Genomic DNA, 20,270 nt, shown 5'->3' with positions numbered 1-20,270 from the left:
CATCCTCAACAGTGTTGTCATCAAGGATGAACCCGAGTGCTTGGATGTCATCGAGGATCTTTTCAATGCCATTCAGGAGACTTGCCCCCTTAAGTTTGAACGGAGATGTCATCAAATAGATGTTTGTCAATGATGGAGGTTTCTAGTTTGTCATTGATGAGGATGACCACGCTGTAAAGACTGCATATCAAGAGAGTTGGAATTTGCCACATTTTGTCTTTGTGCAGTGTGATGTTTTAACTTTTTGCAGTGTTTTTCTGAGGAAATTCTCTTTCCCACCATGGAAATACACTCTGCTCCTAGCTTGTATAGGTAGGAGTACCTTAAAGTATGTTTCCAGGATGGAAAAGGCCATGCCAAATGTTAGCAATTACCTACAAACATCAGACCATGGGGAAGGTTCAAACATATTTCAAGGACATCACATACATGCCAACAGACCTGATTAAGGCAGAAGGCCCCCCATGTTTTGTACAAAAAAATGTGTTTATTTTAGCTGTCTCCCACCTAAAATTGTCTCCGCTTCAGAATATGTCAATGGGGAAAATAGATTCCCTGACTTCTTTTTTTCCAAAATTTCCCACTTTCCAGTTTAAAAAAACCCATCAGCTTTGGGCTCCACTACTGAGGGCCTGTGACCTCTTGGGGTTTTTCCCAGCTGACGCTATGGCCTCCTCAGTCCTTGGAGGGCCCACGTTGACGTCGGACGTCCACACCTGGCTCCAATGGCGATCAGTAAGTATTTTCCTCCTGCTTCCTTGGCATGATGAACCATGGCACGCCCTGATCTCACAGTGGCTGCTTCCTGGTCACACTGGAGTCTCCCTCCTCAGCCCGCACACAGGAGATGGCCTGACCCTGAAAGTGGCCAACTTCCTGAAAACTCGGGAGTCGCTGACTCGGGCTCACACACAGGGAACAGCCAGCGCTGTATAGTGGCCTTCATCTTCATCAATCGAGGTCTCCGACTTTGGCCCCCAGATGGGCGATGGCCTGCATTTTCGTGGCATTACCCTTCCTGTTCACACGGGGGTTACAAACTCTGGCATACACACTGGTGATGGCTCAAACTTCACGGTGGTCCCATTCCTTACAGTTGGACCTGACCGAACCAACCAGAGTCACACTTTGTTCACCAGGGTCTAATGGCCAGGATTCCCACTGAGCTTCGCTCCCCTAGGTGCTCTAATCCTTACAGGGCTTTGCTGGTCTTGGCAGGCAGACAAACTTTAGGCACTCTCATGCTCACATGGTGTGCTGGGCTTAGCAGTCAAATGCAAAAACAACAAGGTGATGGATGGAATTCTTGAATTTATCTCAGCCACTGGCAATTTCTCGGAAGCATTCCAATCCATACTGGTATGCCCAGACGTAGACACACTGTGTCACTGGAACAAAACTATACCTGACTGATGAGCCAATAATAAGGGCAAAATCAGTCCTGGGTTGCCTTTGCTCTGGTTCACAGAGGATCTGGCTTGGCAGTTTGAGCTGAACTGTTCCCATTGGAGCAGGGTTAAGACTGATTTACATATAGGTGGGTCCAAACTGAGGTGGCAGGGTGTGCAAAATAACAATGGACTCGAAAGCGATCAGAGTAATTACCAGTGGCTGAGATTAATTCAAGCATTCCATCCATAAATTGTTTGTATACTTTAGTAGGTCTTGCAGTCAGGTAGCATTTAGGCACTTTCCTGCTGATCACAGAGCTTGCTGGTTATGACAGTCAGACAAACTCTAAGCACTTGCCTCCTCCTCACTGGTGAGCTGGTCTTGGCGGTGTGGCACAGAGCTCCCGCCCCAGGGTCAGGGTAAGTGGTCTTGACTCCTTGGATGACGTCCCCTCAACAAGCAGGGGGACTGGCAGATCCTGGACCCCAGTCCCAGCAGAAAAGAAGTCTTACCAATCTTCTCTATCCTGATGAGAGGTGTCGTTCAACCAATTATGGGGCACCTTTATCGTCCAAATCCAGACACATTTGTGATTTGATGTCTGGTGTTTGAAATTCTTACTTGGGGTGTTAGCCCTTTTTAAGTGCTCTGTCCTCTGCACTACCCTTTGTCAAATGGGCAGTCATCCACAGCAGGAGTGTCTTCAATTCTGAGTGACCCACAACACAGGCCAAGGGCCTAACCAGGGCTCACATCTGGCTATCTCTCATTTGAACTTTTTAGGAGCATATTTCAGTGACGGTTAAGCCTTCCTCTCAAATTTCCTGATAACTCCAATCTTCTCAGTCCCACCATATCCATGACAATGAGTGCAGGTACTGCTGACCAGTAACTCTTCCTGGAATCAAAGAGACATTTGATTATCACAGCAACTTCTCTGCTCCTCTCCCTTCAGTGTGTATGACCCAACCCAGCACTCAAGAAAATCAGCAATACCCATCTCCTGTCAAGTGGCTGCAGTCCTTACCTCTCCAGCCTCTGCAGGCCCTGTGTTTCCAAAATTGAACCTCCAGGTCTCCTGGGTATGTACCATCCACAGGCACACACGTAACCCAACACGCACATGCAATTATTACGCACTGTCCCATCATGCGCACACTCAAGTATCACATGCTGTCCACTGCTGTACACAATACATACAGACCATGGGTGAGGTAAGTACATAGCAACAGAACTTTAAACAAGTGGGATAGCTGGCATCAGTCCGGCGAGACAATTAAAAAATACCCTATTCACATTATTGATTCTACTGAACACGAAAACGGGTAAGCTGGCAACACCATGCTCCAGCTCAGGGCAGTATCCCCATACCTTCACAAGGGCAGTGATAGATGTGCCCCTCCCATTCCAAACAGACAGCTTTACTTTGAGACAAGCCTAGATCATGGAGCGCATGCATGATCCGTGTTTGCCCATGGTCAACAAATCAGTACCAGAGATCCAGATATCATTGCTGCTGGGACATCCAGGGCAGGGATGAACGCCTGTCACCACGCAGGGGACTTTTCCGTCCCAACACAGGTCCAAGACATTTAATATTTTCTTAAAACAGCCAATAAATGATTAATAATTTGTATTTAATAAATGTAATAAATGTGCTTCACAGGTTGCTTTTACCTAATACTCCTCAAAAATCCTCTGGGATCTTTAGTTGTGCGAAGAGCATGTATGGAAAGTACATCTGCAGCACACAAGTAATGGCTTTGTTAAATCCCAAGCAGTGAGTGACAAGTATCTGTTCTGGAAGGCACACCACATGTTGTAACCTGAACCTAGACAAATTCGTTTCTTTGAACCTTTCCCTATGATCTTTGCCCCATTCTCGCGTGCATCCCTCTGCAAGGGAAAAAAAATAAATATGAAGGGGCAGAAAACATTCCAAGCGCTTTCACAGTTCACTGGTTTAACAGCTAATAGAGCACTGCGATTCATAAATGAAAAGTAAGGGACACTGAATTCTGAAAATGGATCTGTGACACATTGTTCAGTGCGCTGTACACTAAACATTTGATGTCAGGCATCTGTTTTACCTCCTCCTTTTCTGTAGCCCTGTCTCATCTCCCATGTGTGTGACACTGATCGCGCCTTACACCAGAATTCCTTCTTCCCCAATTTCAAGAACGACATTTAATAGCCATGTACCATTAGCTGTTTCTTTGAAACCGTAAAAAAATAATCTGTGAAGTCCTGCTTGCTAGATGTTAATTCAGCTGCCAGCGGTGTAATAGGATTACGCTTTGCAGGGCTTAAAAAAGATCCTACTTGCTAGCTTCACAGCACACGTCGACTAACAGCCACAGAATCCAATTTAATCCTTCTAGGCATTAACCAAATAGCTAGGATAGAACTTCTGTCCAGCTATACTTAACGCCCTGCAATCTCTGCAAATACAAACTGTCTCCTTCTGATGTGTTTAAGAAAACGATTTTGCAGGAATCATATTCTCATGCTACCATCACGTCTTTTCCTTCGCCTGAAAAAATTACCTGTATACAATGAGCAAATATTATAGAGAACACGTATATAACTGAATGAATTGCGTTGTGCATTTGAGAGTCTAACTTGCAAACAGAAACCTAAGAGGAAGGCAATTTCTATTTTTAAATCCAACACTGTACTAAGCAACAACATCTTTTTCCATAACATTATCACGTTGCGTTAGTAGGAATTTTTTTTCAGATAACTGCCTGAGGATCAAAGGAAGGGGCTCTAACATGGCTGAATGTAATTATCTTCAGGGTAATTCCTGATATTGGAGGAGTGCAAAAATGACTCCACCCTGAGAGATGTTTTAGGAGTGCATTATAATCACCTGTAGACCGCACTCACATAAATTCTGTGATTAATGTTGAAAATGACAGTTGAGGTATTTCATATTTAAAATATCCTCCAACACTAATAAAATATATGTGCGTTTAGAGATGTAAGTGATAGAATTGTGGTGCTTATCTAATAATGTTTCATGAGAAATGTCTGCTTATGTTTTTGCAGATAAGTGGTATAATGAGCTGTTTACTAAAACATTATTATTGTTAATTACTAAAGCATATGTGGAAAATTTGATTTCATTGTGTGGAGAGAAGTGCACATAATGTAACCCGTCCACATGTTAACTTAGCCTAATTTATGGGCCAGAGATGTATTAAAGTTCAAGCTCAGGTTCCTGTTAACATTTGAATCCTTATTTTTCCTGCAATATAAATGTTGCAAGTATTTTGTGTTCCCACTGCAGGTGGACAAGACTTCGCTAGTAGAGAGAAAAGGGCTTTTGTTTGTAGTAGATAGTGAGGTATGTGAAGCGGAAACCGGTTCGAAGAACAAGATGGGAGGAGAGTTCTCCTGGGGGAAGGAAACGAGATCAAGGACGGCTGGAGCAACGATTTATGAGAACGGTAAGGTGGTGTAAAGAAACTAGTGTGTGCTGATAGTATGGAAATTTACTGAGTACAGTTTGTGGGACGTCATTTGGATGTAACTGATGTTATGATGCAACGTAGTGAGGGATAGCGGGCATTCTGACACCTTAAAGTTCAGACCTCTACTTTGGTTAGTGTGGCTTTATGCTACTTGACCCACGTTGGAGTTTCTTTTACAGATGACTCTGACAGCTGACACCTTTCTAATTTCACTTTACTTAATCTCTGCTTTAGGTTAAGGGTTGTCATCTGAAGATAGTGTAGGGACAGATTATAGAATCTATGCTACTTTTGAAGGCAAATTGATGAAGTCTAACGCCAAATTTTGTTTCCTTATTACTTACATAGCGATAATTGAATTTGTTTTTTTCTTTTTATCATGTAGGGTAAATCGTGTCACAAGATTTGGCCTTTTGTTGTTAGTATTGTATTTCTATTTGATAATGCTCAGATTAATCTGTTTCTGAGTCGAACTTTGGAATAAATTTACTAATTTGAGACTTGGAGTCGAACCGAATTATTGTGTAACCAAAATTGCCTATACTGTATTTGGAGATTGATTGAAAGCGTTTCCCCTATCTCTCATGTTGCACAAAAAGATCGCAGGCTAAGCTTTTCTGTCTAGGTGGGCCCAGGCTCCATCAAAATTCAATCCATTAATGCTATCTGTGACAGCAGAAGCTAAAGGTTGTGGGAGAGGGGTCACGCAAACTTTGGTAGGAGCCAGAAGAAATGTGAAACACCCAGAGCCGCCCAGTGCATCCCCTCACAGCTGCTGGTGACTGAATGAGTGCTCATGTCATAGTACAAGCTCTGCATGGTAGGAAGAGCCGGGCAAAAGACATGCAAATGGACAGAGGGGTGGCATTTACCATTCATTACAGCCCACTGACACTCTGTTGTTTACACTACAATGCAAAACATTTGTATGTTAACACGGAAGTTAGAACCCAACTACAATTACTACTTCCTCAACTTGCACAAACATTAATTTTATTGAAATTAAAATGAAGGGATGTCTCTGTTCTTAAGAAGTCAAGAAGAAAGATGCCATCAGTATTACATGGATACTGAATTACTCTTGTCTGATATTTCTAGTCAAATTATTTTAATGCAGAAAACAAGATTGGAGTAGTAAGTTAAAATATATGTGCCACCAAAGTGGAGAGTGATAGGAATGTTTGCAGCAGATACGTGCAGGAAGATTGTTTATCAGCTGATATAACATTTACTAACTAGCTTACTGGAGGGTTCAGGTACAATTATATATGCATGGGGTGTAAGCATGGACTGATTTTACTTGGTTATAGGGGGAGGTGGGGTTAAAATGTTAAAGGTTAAAAGGTTATGGAGCCTCAAGACTTATCCTAGTAAGCAGTATCAGTTGATGCAGATAATGGGGAACAGCCTTTAGAATGCAGGTGGTACCACACAATGCCTTTACTACACAATGTCTTTACCACGCATGTTTTTACCATGCATATACCTTTACCACACATGCCTTCACAATGAAAGGTAAATATATTTAAGGTAAGTGTGGGAATATATATCATATTCACTGAAAAAAACAAAGGTTACTGGGACGTTATAGTTAGGCTCAGATTTCACTAGTACAAAACCACTGAAATACAGCAGTTATAGTTACCTGAGTTAACTATAACTTATGCCCCCACAAAGCACTGCATTTTTGCCTAAATTTTTTTAAACTCACCTCTTCATTGTCATTTTCATGGAAGAGGTGCTCCGCTGGCTCTCTAATCCTCTTTCGCACCATCGGATTCCTGAAAGCTACTTCATTTGTCAGTCCTGGTCTATGTGGGGGAATCAGAGGTGCTACAATGTCCAAATGCAGCCACACTGCTGCATGAGCTGGCAGGACTTTTGTCCCTGTTTCTGTAGCTACAATCCACTGTAGTAAATCTCTAGAAGTCAAAATGAAATCAATGCGGGTGTAGGATCTGTGGATATAGGAATAAATGAATATCGTCTTTGTCATCAAGACAGGGCTGCCACCAAACATCCTCCAAATCAAGATCCAATAAACCTTGAACCAGGGAGGGAGAAGTTCATGTGTAAGTCCGCCTTCCTGGGATCTATCTTTCCCTGGCTGAAGAATGAAATGACAAACTACAACAATGCAGACCTTTGAGAAATGGGCAGCACTCAGTAAAAAGTCAGCATAAATGAGTTTCTTCTGCTAGTTGGGTTTGAATGAGGAGTATTTGGCTAATTGTGAACAACCTAGTGTCCCCTGAATCCTCACATATCTACCCTCTTTGTTAGAACATTGTGAGTCTAAACTTCTCAGCAGTATTTGTTTTAGTATTATTTCTGGCATGAAAGTGGGACACAATCATTAACCTCTTCAGTGCCCATGACGAGATAGTCTCGTCATGGAGCACGGTTGCGCTGTGCCCATGACGAGACTATCTCGTCATGAACCCTACCCACTAATAAAACGCCCGGCACAGGAGGGGGAAAGGGCGTGGCACTGAAGGGGTTAAGATCGTACTCTGGGAACACCCTGAAGAAACAAATCAGTCAAATGAAGAAGAGCTATATCCACCTCCTTACATTTAAGCCATTGCAAGAGTGCTTTTATTTTGATTGGGATGTTTAGGCCCAGAACAGTCAAAGTGGTTATTGATATAGTAGCAATTGAACTATCTTTCAATTCTGCCACTCAAGCAAGCTTCCATAAGTTAGAGGAAACAATCCCCTCCACACCCAACATGACAAATAACATTCTGCACGTCATTTGCAAGCAATATCTGAATGCATCAAAAAGGCCATTACTGCTTCTACAAAGCAGGTTTGCATACAGAGGATACAATTCAGCGAAACGAAAAGAGAACTATAACATAACTTTTAATAAAAATAAACATTCAGGGGGGCGCTTGGTGGCGCACGAGCGGAATGGCCACCACTTTGTGAGGCTCCCGCAGTCCGGTTCTATAATCCGACATTAATCCTATTTCCGAGGCGATAAACTACCAGGAGACATAGGAGTTATGTCCGTGAACCATTCAGGCATTCAGCGGTGCAGAGATCCATGACAAGGGTGTCGTCTGGCACGGAAGATTGCAGAGAGAAGGTGTTGCCCGGAGCGACGGCTGTGGCTTCTGGAACTGCTGAGCGGCAAAGTGACTCACGCGAGGGTCGAGGCTCCCACGAGGCGGAAAGGCCCACAGGTGACGGCGGAGAGGAGGATCGCCCGGTGACGGTCTCCCACGGCAAGACATCGGTAACTAGCTGCCGCTGCTGACTGTCATAGCCATCAAGTAAGAGTGACGAGCGGTTGCGGGGCTGAGCTTCGGATAATGGACATAAACGCGACTGGGAGGGAGGACTGCGGAGCAACGCACTGCACGAACAGGCGAGGCGAGAGAGGAATGTGGTCCTCGTACGACACTGGGGCCTAAGTGTGGGAGCGGATCAGGGGCCCACACATGTACACTCTCCCCGAACTGAATTACCCGATGATCGCTTATTTATACAGCTCACGGATCTCCAGCGAAGCCAGTGTGATATATGAGATAGGGGAGGAGATCGACGGCATGATAGGCTGCACAAATTAGCCAAAGCATTGCAACGATCCTGGAAGGGAAAAACATTTGAGTGCTGCCCCAGGCTGCCTCCGTGTACACCATACTTGGGGAAGAAAAATAAACCAAAAACTCCAGATATCTTTCAAGGGGGCTGCAGTGAAAATAAATAAATAAAGTGGAAGCGTGCATTGCAGTAAACGTATAGGGGAGCTGATGACAGAGGCCTCCCCCTGGCCATGAGCAAGCGAGAAACTGGCCTGTAAAGAATTGACTGAAAGGAGGCAATTCTGCTCAAGTGCCCAAACTGTAACCATAGAAGAGCTCGCTTCCCCCCTTTGTCCTCCCCCCTGCAGCCATATACATTTAACCTGCACAATCTGGTACTGCGCCATTGACGTGGCCCCTAGATCGCAGCTGCGGAGCACAGGTGCACAGATCTGCACATTACTGGGAGGGAGTGGAGGCTGAGGCACTTGACACAACCTACTATTTTTTCATAGCGCACGCATAGGGCCCACGCTAGTGCGGATAGACATCAACACAGATGGAGCCACGATGGGGAAAACAGATGCCCGCCAACCACGACTGACATTCGAAGGTAAGAAGTCCACGAAACAGCAATCAACGGAACTGGACGGTGCAACAGAAAATCCGCAGCAGGAACACCAGCCATCATCGGGAGAAGACCTACAATCAATTCTGCTAGAAGTACGGCAAGGATTTTCTACCATCGCGGAACAAAATGGACACAATGAGCACGCGCATGGATGCGATAGCCCGCAAGATAGAAGGGCATGAAACGCGCCTAAAAGACGTGGAACAACGCATTTCAGATGTTGAAGATACCACAGCCCAGATGCAAAAAACAACGTCGCAACTGGATAAGGTGCTAAAGGTCATTGCGGCCAAGAACGAGGACATAGAAACGCAAAGCAGACGGAACAACATAAGCATTTTGGGTATACCGGAAAGTACAAATACGAGCAAGATGGAAGAATACATCGAGAAGCTGTTGGTGGCAGTGGTGGGGGCGGAACTACTGTCTCCCCATTTCATAGTGGAAAGGGATCATCGATCCCTCGGGCCGAGTCCGCCCCCTGGTAGCACACCCAGACCCATAATTGCTCGATTGTTAAATTATAGGGACAGGGATACTGCACTAAGGGTGGCCAGGGAGAAAACACAGCTGACCTATGATGGACTATGTAGGAGAGTGGCATCGACTGCATAGTTGCCCCCAACGTTTTGCTGATGTTTTGACTGTTTTCTGACTCTAGCCAGGTTGTGGCCCTGCTATCCAGGACCCCAGCCTATCTGCTTCCTCTCTAAACTGATGTGAGTACCCTAGGTATATCCCAATTGGATACTGAGGACACCCTGTCAGCCCCTTGTAGATGGTACCCTAGGTACCCAGGGCATGGGTCCCTCAGAGGCCTACCAGGGGCTGCAGCACTTATTGTGCCACCCCTGGGACAGCCATACAAACTGACACCACCAGACCACTACTGTAGTCTGGGTATGGTGGTGCTTGCACCCCTTACAGAGATATAGGTATCCTGTATCCCACTTAATACAACACATATATCCTCATAGGTCACCCCTAAAGCAGGCCTTGCTAATCCTACAAGGCAGGGTGCTGAGATATGTGTGAGGGGGACCCCCTACCTGAGTAGGGCCCCTCTGCAACCTTCGTAAAACTATTGCTGGGTTGTTTGTAGTGCAGCCATACCATATACTCTTAACCGCATTATAAGTAATCGCGATAGCGTGATAACTTGAGAGTAGCTGCACAGAACCATGTCGTGTTTGGTGTCAAACATGTAGGAATCATACCCCCAATCCAACCATGGGAGTGAGGGCATGATTTTCCCCTGCTAGAGGGGCGATATGGTAAAAGCGGCAGATTTTAGACACCAATTTAAAAGTGCACACGTAGTACAAAATGAATGCTACCCGCCACCCACACGACACTGGCTGCCTGTTGCTGGGCAGAACTCCAGCCACGGCAGCTGGACAATAGGGATCTTGTTGCAGGGAGGTGCTCCCACCTCCCCAGACAGACTATGTGGATTGGAACTGGGTGGGTGCACCATAGGATGTCTTTCAGACTTGCACGTAGGCTTCTCCAGTGCCTATTTCTGCATACACCGCCTCAAACCGGTTCAGGGGCATCCTGTCCCCTGCCCAGGCGGGAAACCACACAAAGGGGAGCGGGTGTAGCCACCCTTTCCCACCTGAACTCTCATTGGTGGGCTCTGATCTGGACACTCCCCTAATCTTTGGATAAAGGTGAATACAGGGTCCCCAGAGCCTTAGATTATTCTTGGACTTTACAGACTTGAACTTCAACTTGCTGCCGCACAGCTGAATGAAGAAATCTCCCTTGGGGTAAAGGAGTTACCCCCCTGCTTGGCAGGCACCTGAAACACTGCAAGTGACCCGGTTGGAACTTCGCTGCTCCTACGGACATCAATGACTCTTACCTACCTTGAGGTGGGTTTCCAAGCATCCCAGAGGCCAGGGAGTGTGCACAGCAAAGCTCAGTACCGTGGACCCCGTGGGTGTCGAGATCCCCAATACCCCAGGACGCCGGCCACCTCTTGCACAGCACACGAACCCGAAGAGTGGGGAAGTTGTGCTTTGGTCCATTATTGAGCCAACCTCTCAGCATCATCTGTGCCAAAGATCGACGCCCTAGCCCGCTCCGGCGACCCGTGGGTGCATCTTTACGAACGCCAAATTGCTGCCTCCGCGGTCCCTTGTCTCTCGACTGGTGGACCCTGGCGGAGGTCAATCTTCACTTCCAAGAGTTCCCCTGGTTGCTCCAGGCATGCTCTTCAGTCTCCTCACTGGAGACCTCGCTCAGACCTTGTGGGTCTGAACCAGTAGCTGTTTTGTGATTCTTGCGTGGGTTACGGTTGCCAAGGCTTAGTGGATCCAATCCGGACACTAACACCACAGCGACCCTCATCCTTTGTGGGACAGTCATCCTCCAGAAGCTGGCATTCCTTGAAGCCTCCTGGACCCCGTGGCTGACGATCCAAGCTACCCATCTTCTACCTGGAAGCACCCGACATTGAAGGGCTCTTTCTCCTGAGCCCCCTGGTCACTGTGCCGTGACCCAGACTCTGTCCCCTCTGCTTTCAGGTCCTTCTCTTCAAGATCTACATCTTCAATCTTCACGACATCGACGACGCTTCTTGCTAGCAGCAGTTCTTCACGTTTTGCCATTGAAAATCAGCCCGCGACCCGACATCGAAAACGACCTATGCACCCGGCTCCCCTGGGGCAGGTAACAGTGGTACCTCGGTACTCTCGTGGGTGTGGGCCCTTCAAAAGCTTAACTCTAAACTCTTGAACATGAACTCCTGCTAGAAGTGTTTTTAATCTTGTAAAATTCAACCGCGACATTCTCCATAGGCTTTAATAGAGATCCCGACAGTAGCTTATACCACTGCACGCGTCTCCCGTGGGTCTCCTTCCCCACTACCTTGGGTGGTTTCACAAGGGGCCAGCGACCCTAAATGCCCTAGGCATTGTCTGTAGAATTGTCGTGGTTCTTACACCACTTTTTTGATATATGGTTTGGTCCCCCCCGGGGCCCTATGATTCCAGTGCTATTTATTGTAACTATCAATGCTTGTTTGAATTGTATCTTTACCTCCAGCCTCATAAAGAGACTAGTGGGATTATTCTTAGAATAAATACATATATTTTATATATATACCTATGTGGACTACTCTTTCATTTGGTTATTCAAGAGGTTATCTATGGTAAAACAATAAGCTTAACACTCCTTCAAGATTTAGCCTGAAGGCTGCTCTCCACAGCTACCATTAGGATAGCTTTCTTTAAAGGTTGTCTTTTAACCTATCACCATAAGAGTCTAATTGGACTGGTACAAGGTGTCCCCTATAACTAGTGGACAGCATATGCCAGGCCAACTTCTCACAACTATCATTTACCATGTACCCCGATTTCACATTGCATGTGCAGGAAGAACATCGCAAGTTTATGGCAGTGAAACAAAAACTAAGACAAGCCCAGATCGACTATGCCCTATTATATCCAGCTCGCCTACGAATTACACATCAGGGGACCCAAACTTTTTTCACAAAGCCTCAACAAGTCGAGGATTTTCTGAAGCAACTTAAAAAACCTAGAAGGCATGCAGGGACGCCGGATGGCTCCCCCCGATCTCACTCGCCGGAAATACATTGAATGCCGCTGATAACTGCCAACAGCCGCCGATTAGACATGTTTCATGCCTGAATGACACAACTATGAATGTTGGATACCTCAACATAACCATGGAATAAGATCTAGTACACAGGCAGAAGAACACTCGAATGATGTAACATACTCGGAAGGGAGTACAGCATCACTTTGCAACCGGACACCCTCGTACTCTGCCCAGGGACAAGTAACTCGCTATACTACACCTGGACCGATACGAGGTGTTCGTGGGTCACCCAGATGCATTCCGCAGTTGGGAGATCCCCTCTATTGTTTTTTATAATGTTCATGTTTCTTCAAGATTATTTCCCAAGTTCTCAATGGGAAACTATGGACCTACTTGTTACGATGAAGAAGCAAAGGGGGGTTGGGGAGGGGGGAGGGTTCACTATGACTGACATGTTTGGGATGTTTCAGTGGGAGGGGGAGGTGGGGGGGGATTAACATTCACAGTGGAACAATCGCATGATCTACTGATGGTAACCATATCTCTGTATGTACAAGAATGCCAATGTACGTGTATACTTAATTTTACTAGGCAGAGGGTAACACAAGGAACTAATGGCACAGGAGAATAGAACCATACTTAGGGTGATGTCGTGGAATGTCAGGGGACTTGGAGACTCAAGGAAGCGGAGACAAGTCCTGGCCTATCTAGATCGACAGCAAATACACGTAGCTTTGCTGCAAGAAACCCATATTAACCCAAAAGCTTTAAACACCTTTGCCAGCAAATGGGCCAGCTGTCGCCTATTTTCAACCTATTCATCTTATGCTCGTGGCACAGCAATTTTGTTTAAAAAACAAACTCCCTTTGAAATGGCGGGGGTGGTGGTGGATCCACAGGGTCGCTTTGTCATTACATGGGGACGACTTGGCAGGTCAACAGTTACGGTTGTGAATTGTTATGGGCCTAATACGGACAGCCCTCAAATCTTCACTAATTTATGGGGCAAAATACTGAACATTGGCTCCACTCATATTATTTGGGGCGGTCATTTCAATGTCGCCTTGAACCCAGTCCAAGACAGATCTAATGCGGCTACACATCATTACACCAACGCACAGGAAGCGCTGTGCGGTATCATTGCGGAGGGTGGACTGATAGATAGCTGGAGGTATACGCACCCACAGAGACAGGAAGGCACACATTTTACATCCCATAGAGGGACATGGTCACGGATAGATTATTGCTTACTTTCAAAGGGACTGGGCCCAACCTTATGCAATGTGTTGCACCTAGCTCGGACGTTCTCAGATCATTGTCCGGTGAAGGTATCGCTCACTCCATCGGGTTATGATAGGCCCAGATCGAGCTGGAGACTGCAGCCCACGGCCTTATTTGATGTAGTCTTTCAGGCAGAACTGGGAGAGGAAATCAAGGACTTCTTTATCAGAAACAAGGGAACTGTAGATAGCGTTGAAGTGATATGGGAGGCCTTTAAAGTGACGATAAGGGGCTTTTGTATGTCAAAGAGTTTTGGGGTGTTGAAAGATATGCACATTACACAAACTAGAACGAGAATTACAAGCACTGGAGAGAGGAATGGGACAAGGAGACACAGGGCAAGTGCAAACAGAGTTCCGGGAGAAATTATCTGACTACGAAGACACGGCACTCAGAGAATCAAAATTCACACGCCGGTACTGGGTAGCCCACAAATACGGGGAAGGAGAGAGGCCGGGTAGGGCACTTGTGGAAGTGACACGAAGCCCACGCTTTAACGCATACATTTTAGAGATACAAGGACCCGGGAAATTACCACAGTGTGACACACTGACCATCTTAGATACGTTCAGAACACACTACAGGACCCTATATACATCCCAGAGACAAGAAACTCCAGACTTAGATGAATTTATGGGAGATATAGCGCTTGGATGGCTTAACTATGCACAGGGAATTCCTAATGCACCCTTTGGAGGTCGATAAAATTAGAGATGCCATCATGCAATTAAAGAGCGGTAAGACTCTAGGCTCTGATAGCCTACCGGCAGAATTTTATAAAAGTTACATCGACATCATGGCACCAGTGTTAAAAGAGGTATATGAAGAATCCCTAGAGGTAGGCGTACTCCCCCCTCAATGAGGGAAGCAATAGTTACATCCCTGCTGAAGCCCAGTAAGCCCCCTGAGTCCTGCGACTCATATCGGCCATTATCACTGAATGAAAATCTTGGCAAAAATATTGGCTAACCGATTAACTCTATTAATGGACAAACTAATACTTCCTGACCAGTCAGTGTTTGTACCTGGCAGTAACACATCCCACAATCTCAGAACCTTATTCTCCCTCATCCAGACAGTAGCCCCCGAGTTCCCACTTGCTGCAGTATTTCTAGATGCCACCAAGGCGTTTGATTCAGTGGAGTGGGATTATCTGTTTGGGGTCTTACAAAGAATGGGCTTCCCGCTTTTGTATCTGTCCTGGATTAAATTACTATATCATCACCCTACCGCCAAGATTCTGATTAATGGGCACCTATCTCAGCCGATAACAATCTCGAGAGGCACTCGTCAGGGGTGTCCATTATCCCCACTATTGTTCGCCATAGCGGTAGAACCTTTAGCTTCCAGGTTACGGCAAGTCCACAAAGACAAGGCATTTCGCTGCTGCCAGCATCAAATATTAATATCATTATATGCAGATGATATGACGCTATATGTTAGAGACCCCATGCAAAACATGAACCCTATACTGCGAGAATTTATTAAATTCAGCAGGTTGTCAGGTATTAATATTAACTGGGGGAAATCACAAGTTTTTCCTCTTACACCAGCAGTACCCAGATTTCCGCTTGATTTCCCACTGGACTGGTGCGATACCGACCGAAGATATCTCGGAATACAGGTCACCAGAGATAAAGAAGAAACTATAAGGGCAAATTATGGCACGGCTATCACACAGCTTAGTGCCAACATTACACAGTGGATATCATTACCACTTTCCTTAGCGGGGAGGGCTTCCCTCATAAAGATGATTATACTCCCACAATTTCTTTATCTGTTTCTTAATATCCCATACCATCCCCGACGGCATTTTTTCAGACATTACGTTCTGAATTGATCAGATTTTTTTGGGGAGGGAAACAACCAAGACTTAAATGGGCGACTTTAACGCGACCATATGATCAAGGGGGTTTTGATGTTCCTGACTTTGACCTTTATTTTTTAAGCGCCCAGGCGCACTACGCCTACTACTGGGTACATCCCCCTCGATACATGCCACAAATAGCTGTAGAGGACTGGCTAGCAGACCCAATACCATTGAATGGCTTGATATATGGGCCCATGCGCACACGCGCGACACCACCCACTACTATCACAAGTACGGTTGATGCGTGGAACCAGATCACATCCATGTTGTGTTACTGCCAGGTACAAACCAGTCAGGGTTTGTACCTGGCGGTAACACATCCCACAATCTCAGAACCTTATTCTCCCTCATCCAGACAGTAGCCCCCGAGTTCCCACTTGCTGCAGTATTTCTAGATGCCACCAAGGCGTTTGATTCAGTGGAGTGGGATTATCTGTTTGGGGTCTTACAAAGAATGGGCTTCCTGCTTTTGTATCTGTCCTGGATTAAATTACTATATCATCACCCTACCGCCAAGATTCTGATTAATGGGCACCTATCTCAGCCGATAACAATCTCGAGAGGCACTCGTCAGGGGTGTCCATTATCCCCACTATTGTTCGCCATAGCGGTAGAACCTTTAGCTTCCAGGTTACGGCAAGTCCACAAAGACAAGGCATTTCGCTGCTGCCAGCATCAAATATTAATATCATTATATGCAGATGATATGACGCTATATGTTAGAGACCCCATGCAAAACATGAACCCTATACTGCGAGAATTTATTAAATTCAGCAGGTTGTCAGGTGTTAATATTAACTGGGGGAAATCACAAGTTTTTCCTCTTACACCAGCAGTACCCAGATTTCCGCTTGATTTCCCACTGGACTGGTGCGATACCGACCGAAGATATCTCGGAATACAGGTCACCAGAGATAAAGAAGAAACTATAAGGGCAAATTATGGCACGGCTATCACACAGCTTAGTGCCAACATTACACAGTGGATCTCATTACCACTTTCCTTAGCGGGGAGGGCTTCCCTCATAAAGATGATTATACTCCCACAATTTCTTTATCTGTTTCTTAATATCCCATACCATCCCCGACGGCATTTTTTCAGACATTACGTTCTGAATTGATCAGATTATTTTGGGGAGGGAAACAACCAAGACTTAAATGGGCGACTTTAACGCGACCATATGATCAAGGGGGTTTTGATGTTCCTGACTTTGACCTTTATTTTTTAAGCGCCCAGGCGCACTACGCCTACTTAAGCGATACATGCCACAAATAGCTGTAGAGGACTGGCTAGCAGACCCAATACCATTGAATGGCTTGATATATGGGCCCATGCGCACACGCGCGACACCACCCACTACTATCACAGGTACGGTTGATGCGTGGAACCAGATCACATCCATGTTGGCCTTGCCTTTCCTTTACTCCCCTCGACTCCCACTGACTTATCACCCTAATCTATCTTTGCTGCAGGAAAGGGGTTTATCAGAACTATGCCAACGCGCTCACATTCACACGTGGGGAGATCTGTTCAACGCTGGGAAGTTCCGTACTCTGGGGAAATTTTTACAGACTATAAAATATACACTATTGGATGTATTCCTTTATGTGCGTCTATGACAGGGAATACGATCAATTATTCCGGATTTCCCGCAAGAACCCTTAAGTCTCATCCCGCTACACCACATGCTAGGATCCACTGATGGAAAGCATTTAGTATCAGCCCTATACACCAACATACGATCACATAGGGAAGAAATCCATAGCCCGTCTCGTGTGCAATGGGGGGAAGATCTAGGGCGAGAAATCACCGACGACCAGTGGAAGTATTGCTGTCTCCAAACAGCACAGATCTCAGCAAGTTGTAGGTTACGAGTGATACATTATAAATATCTGCATCGCTTATACTATACCCCGATCAAGAAATACAAATTTAAGCTAGCAGAAACTGATAGATGTGAGCGCTGCAAACAGACAGGAGCGGGGTTCTTACATCTAGCGTGGGAATGCCTGAAAATACAAGAATATTGGGAACAGGTGTTAGTGGCACTTGAAAAGATGACTGACAGCATAATAGACAGGGACCCTTAGCTTGCACTCCTAGGATATATGGCACAGAAACCTAACACTTATATGAAATTCCTTGCTATATCACTGTTGTTAGCCAAACGAAGGGTGGCATGTCGATGGGGAAGGGGCCGTGCCCCGAAATTCAAAGAATGGTTGGCAGACCTAACATATTGCCAAGAACAGACTACCATCTATGCTGAGACAGTACCGCATACCTCCAAGCCCAAAGATATATGGAAACCTCTTCAGGGGTACCTACTATCACAAAACTCCGCAGACACGCCTCCTACTCCAATCACAATTACATAAACAATGTCGGATATGCTTTATTAGTTGCTCTGTCATCACTACTACCAGCCCACCAAGAGTGCCACATCTGATGGCCACATACATACCGAATGTTGTCAACAGAAGATATATCTACCTGTCATTGGTTTTTTCATAACTGACAAACTCTTCCTGGTCCCTGTTTAAGAATGTATTTCTCTGTGTTCAATATCCCCCTGTCAATTTTGTGTGATCAAAAGGATTGTTTTATCGAAAATATTGTACTTTTGGTACTTGGCTGAAGAGATTATTGTGACTATATTGCGATTCACTGTACAATTGCATTGGTATACATTAACATGCTTTATGTTAAAACTACAAATAAAGTTTTTTAAATAAATTAATAATAAACATTCATAACTGAAGCGTATCTTACAACAATAGCCTGTAGTGTATTGAGGGGGCGCACTCCTGTATACAGCTCTGAGCTCCTGCCAATACGCTAGAAGCCTAGCTCTTAGAAGTGCACACAACATTCTCTGTCAATGCTGAATCGTCTGATCAATGCAGTCTGTAGTGCAACATTGGTGCTTATCTGACGAGCCATAAACAACCCTAACTTAACCCTCCTCCGATGTTGCCACATGGTCCTCTTTATCTCTAATCTGTCAGTCTCTTTTGTTCTTTGAGGGTTCCATTTGACTTTGGAGTGTGTCAGTTGGCTCAAACATCTTCCCTTATAGGTGAAGTGCTAATGTTTGAAGCTTCTCTGTTGTCAGCAATGCCCAGGAAATCGTTTGCCTGTGTTGCTTCCGCCCACCGTGCTGTGTTCCTTTGAAGGTGAACAATAAATAGAATTAAAAAAAACACCTGTATGGTATGTCCCCCTGCTGAGATTGGTAGTGACACTCGCAAAATCCTTTTGTTGTGCCAGAGTTTGGAGACATCTTGATATAGCATGAGGGTAGTATTCCTGAAAACAATCAGTTTCTACCAACCAGCAGCCATAAGAATTGCTTTTTTGCCCTTGTAAAAATGAACTCTGGGGAGCACCTCAGGAGTTAGGTTTCTTTTCTCCTGGAATGTGAGCAGTTCCCTATCAGTGCAGTCTAGGAGTATTGCCTCTGACGTCGTACTTTAAGGATCTATTGGAACAATGCTTATCCTAAATCTTTGAAATCTTTGTTAGTAACCTCTCTAGGAATCCCTCTGATGCAAATGTTGTTCTATCTGAAAAGGTTTTCAGTATCGTCTATTTTGGCATGTAAATCCCTATGATGTGTTTCCAAGCCTTTGTAATAGCCTATCCTGTTTGTGGGAGGTTGGCGCGAGATCATTTTCCACTTGATCAATATGAGTTTCTACACTTTCAATTGTACAGTCTAGGTCGGAGATGGCCCTCTTAATTTCCTGACATCAGACACAGAGAACTCTTTGCGAAATTCTTTCACGAGTCCCTGGATACCACATTTGGTTGCTGGGGTCTGGAGGGTGCACTAGTAATGTCAGCAAGACTGTTCAACTGCGCCAAATCAATATTTTTTAGCTCTGGGCTTTCTCAGGCTTTTTGCACCTGGAGCATGTCACGTAAGGAAGACTCTCTGGCTACTTTTGGCTTTGCGGTTTTCATACTCGGACAGCATTGGCCATGCAATGCTACTGGGCATTTGTGAAGCTTGTGAGTAACTGGGGCTTTAGACCATAGGAGCGACTCTTTTTAAAGAAACATGAACCACAGGCAAGTGACGTATTTATCCACCCTTCCCTGCTCAAAACATATCTGGGGGCTTCTGTTGAAATGCTGAGGTTCATTGACAATACATGCCCATCTGTCTCTAAAGACCAACATGTGCCACCCCAGAGCCATATTTGTGATGCTTAAGCTTCCAACATGCTCTGTCACTCATATCTTCTGTCCGTTTCCATCACAGATCACACATCGGGGCCAACGACTGCTTTCATGCCAGGCCGTGCACTCACCCTCAATTGTGGTGTGCTATGTAGGGCCTATCTTCATGCCCCCCACTGGTGTCAGCATCAATGGGGGCCTCCGAGCAGACGATTGTCACAGCAGGGTATTCTCGACTCTTTGTATCAAAATACTTTATTCGGTTAAAAAGAAATAACCATAAAAGCAACAAAAATACAAATACAATTTAAAATAAAACAATACATAGTTATTGT

At 45.3% G+C, this 20,270-nt stretch overlaps 1 protein-coding gene across 2 annotated transcripts in view; it reads right to left on the bottom strand.

The window, feature by feature from the left end:
• CLYBL (citramalyl-CoA lyase) overlaps nt 1-20,270 on the bottom strand; it is a 2,027,539-nt gene that overhangs the window by 967,073 nt on the left and 1,040,196 nt on the right. The window lies entirely within an intron of this gene.

This window comes from Triturus cristatus, chromosome 8 (genome assembly GCF_964204655.1).
Source record: "Triturus cristatus chromosome 8, aTriCri1.1, whole genome shotgun sequence".
NCBI lineage: Eukaryota > Metazoa > Chordata > Amphibia > Caudata > Salamandridae > Triturus > Triturus cristatus.
The sequence above is the reverse complement of the archived record's forward strand: the minus strand, read 5'-3'. Positions and strand labels throughout refer to the sequence as shown.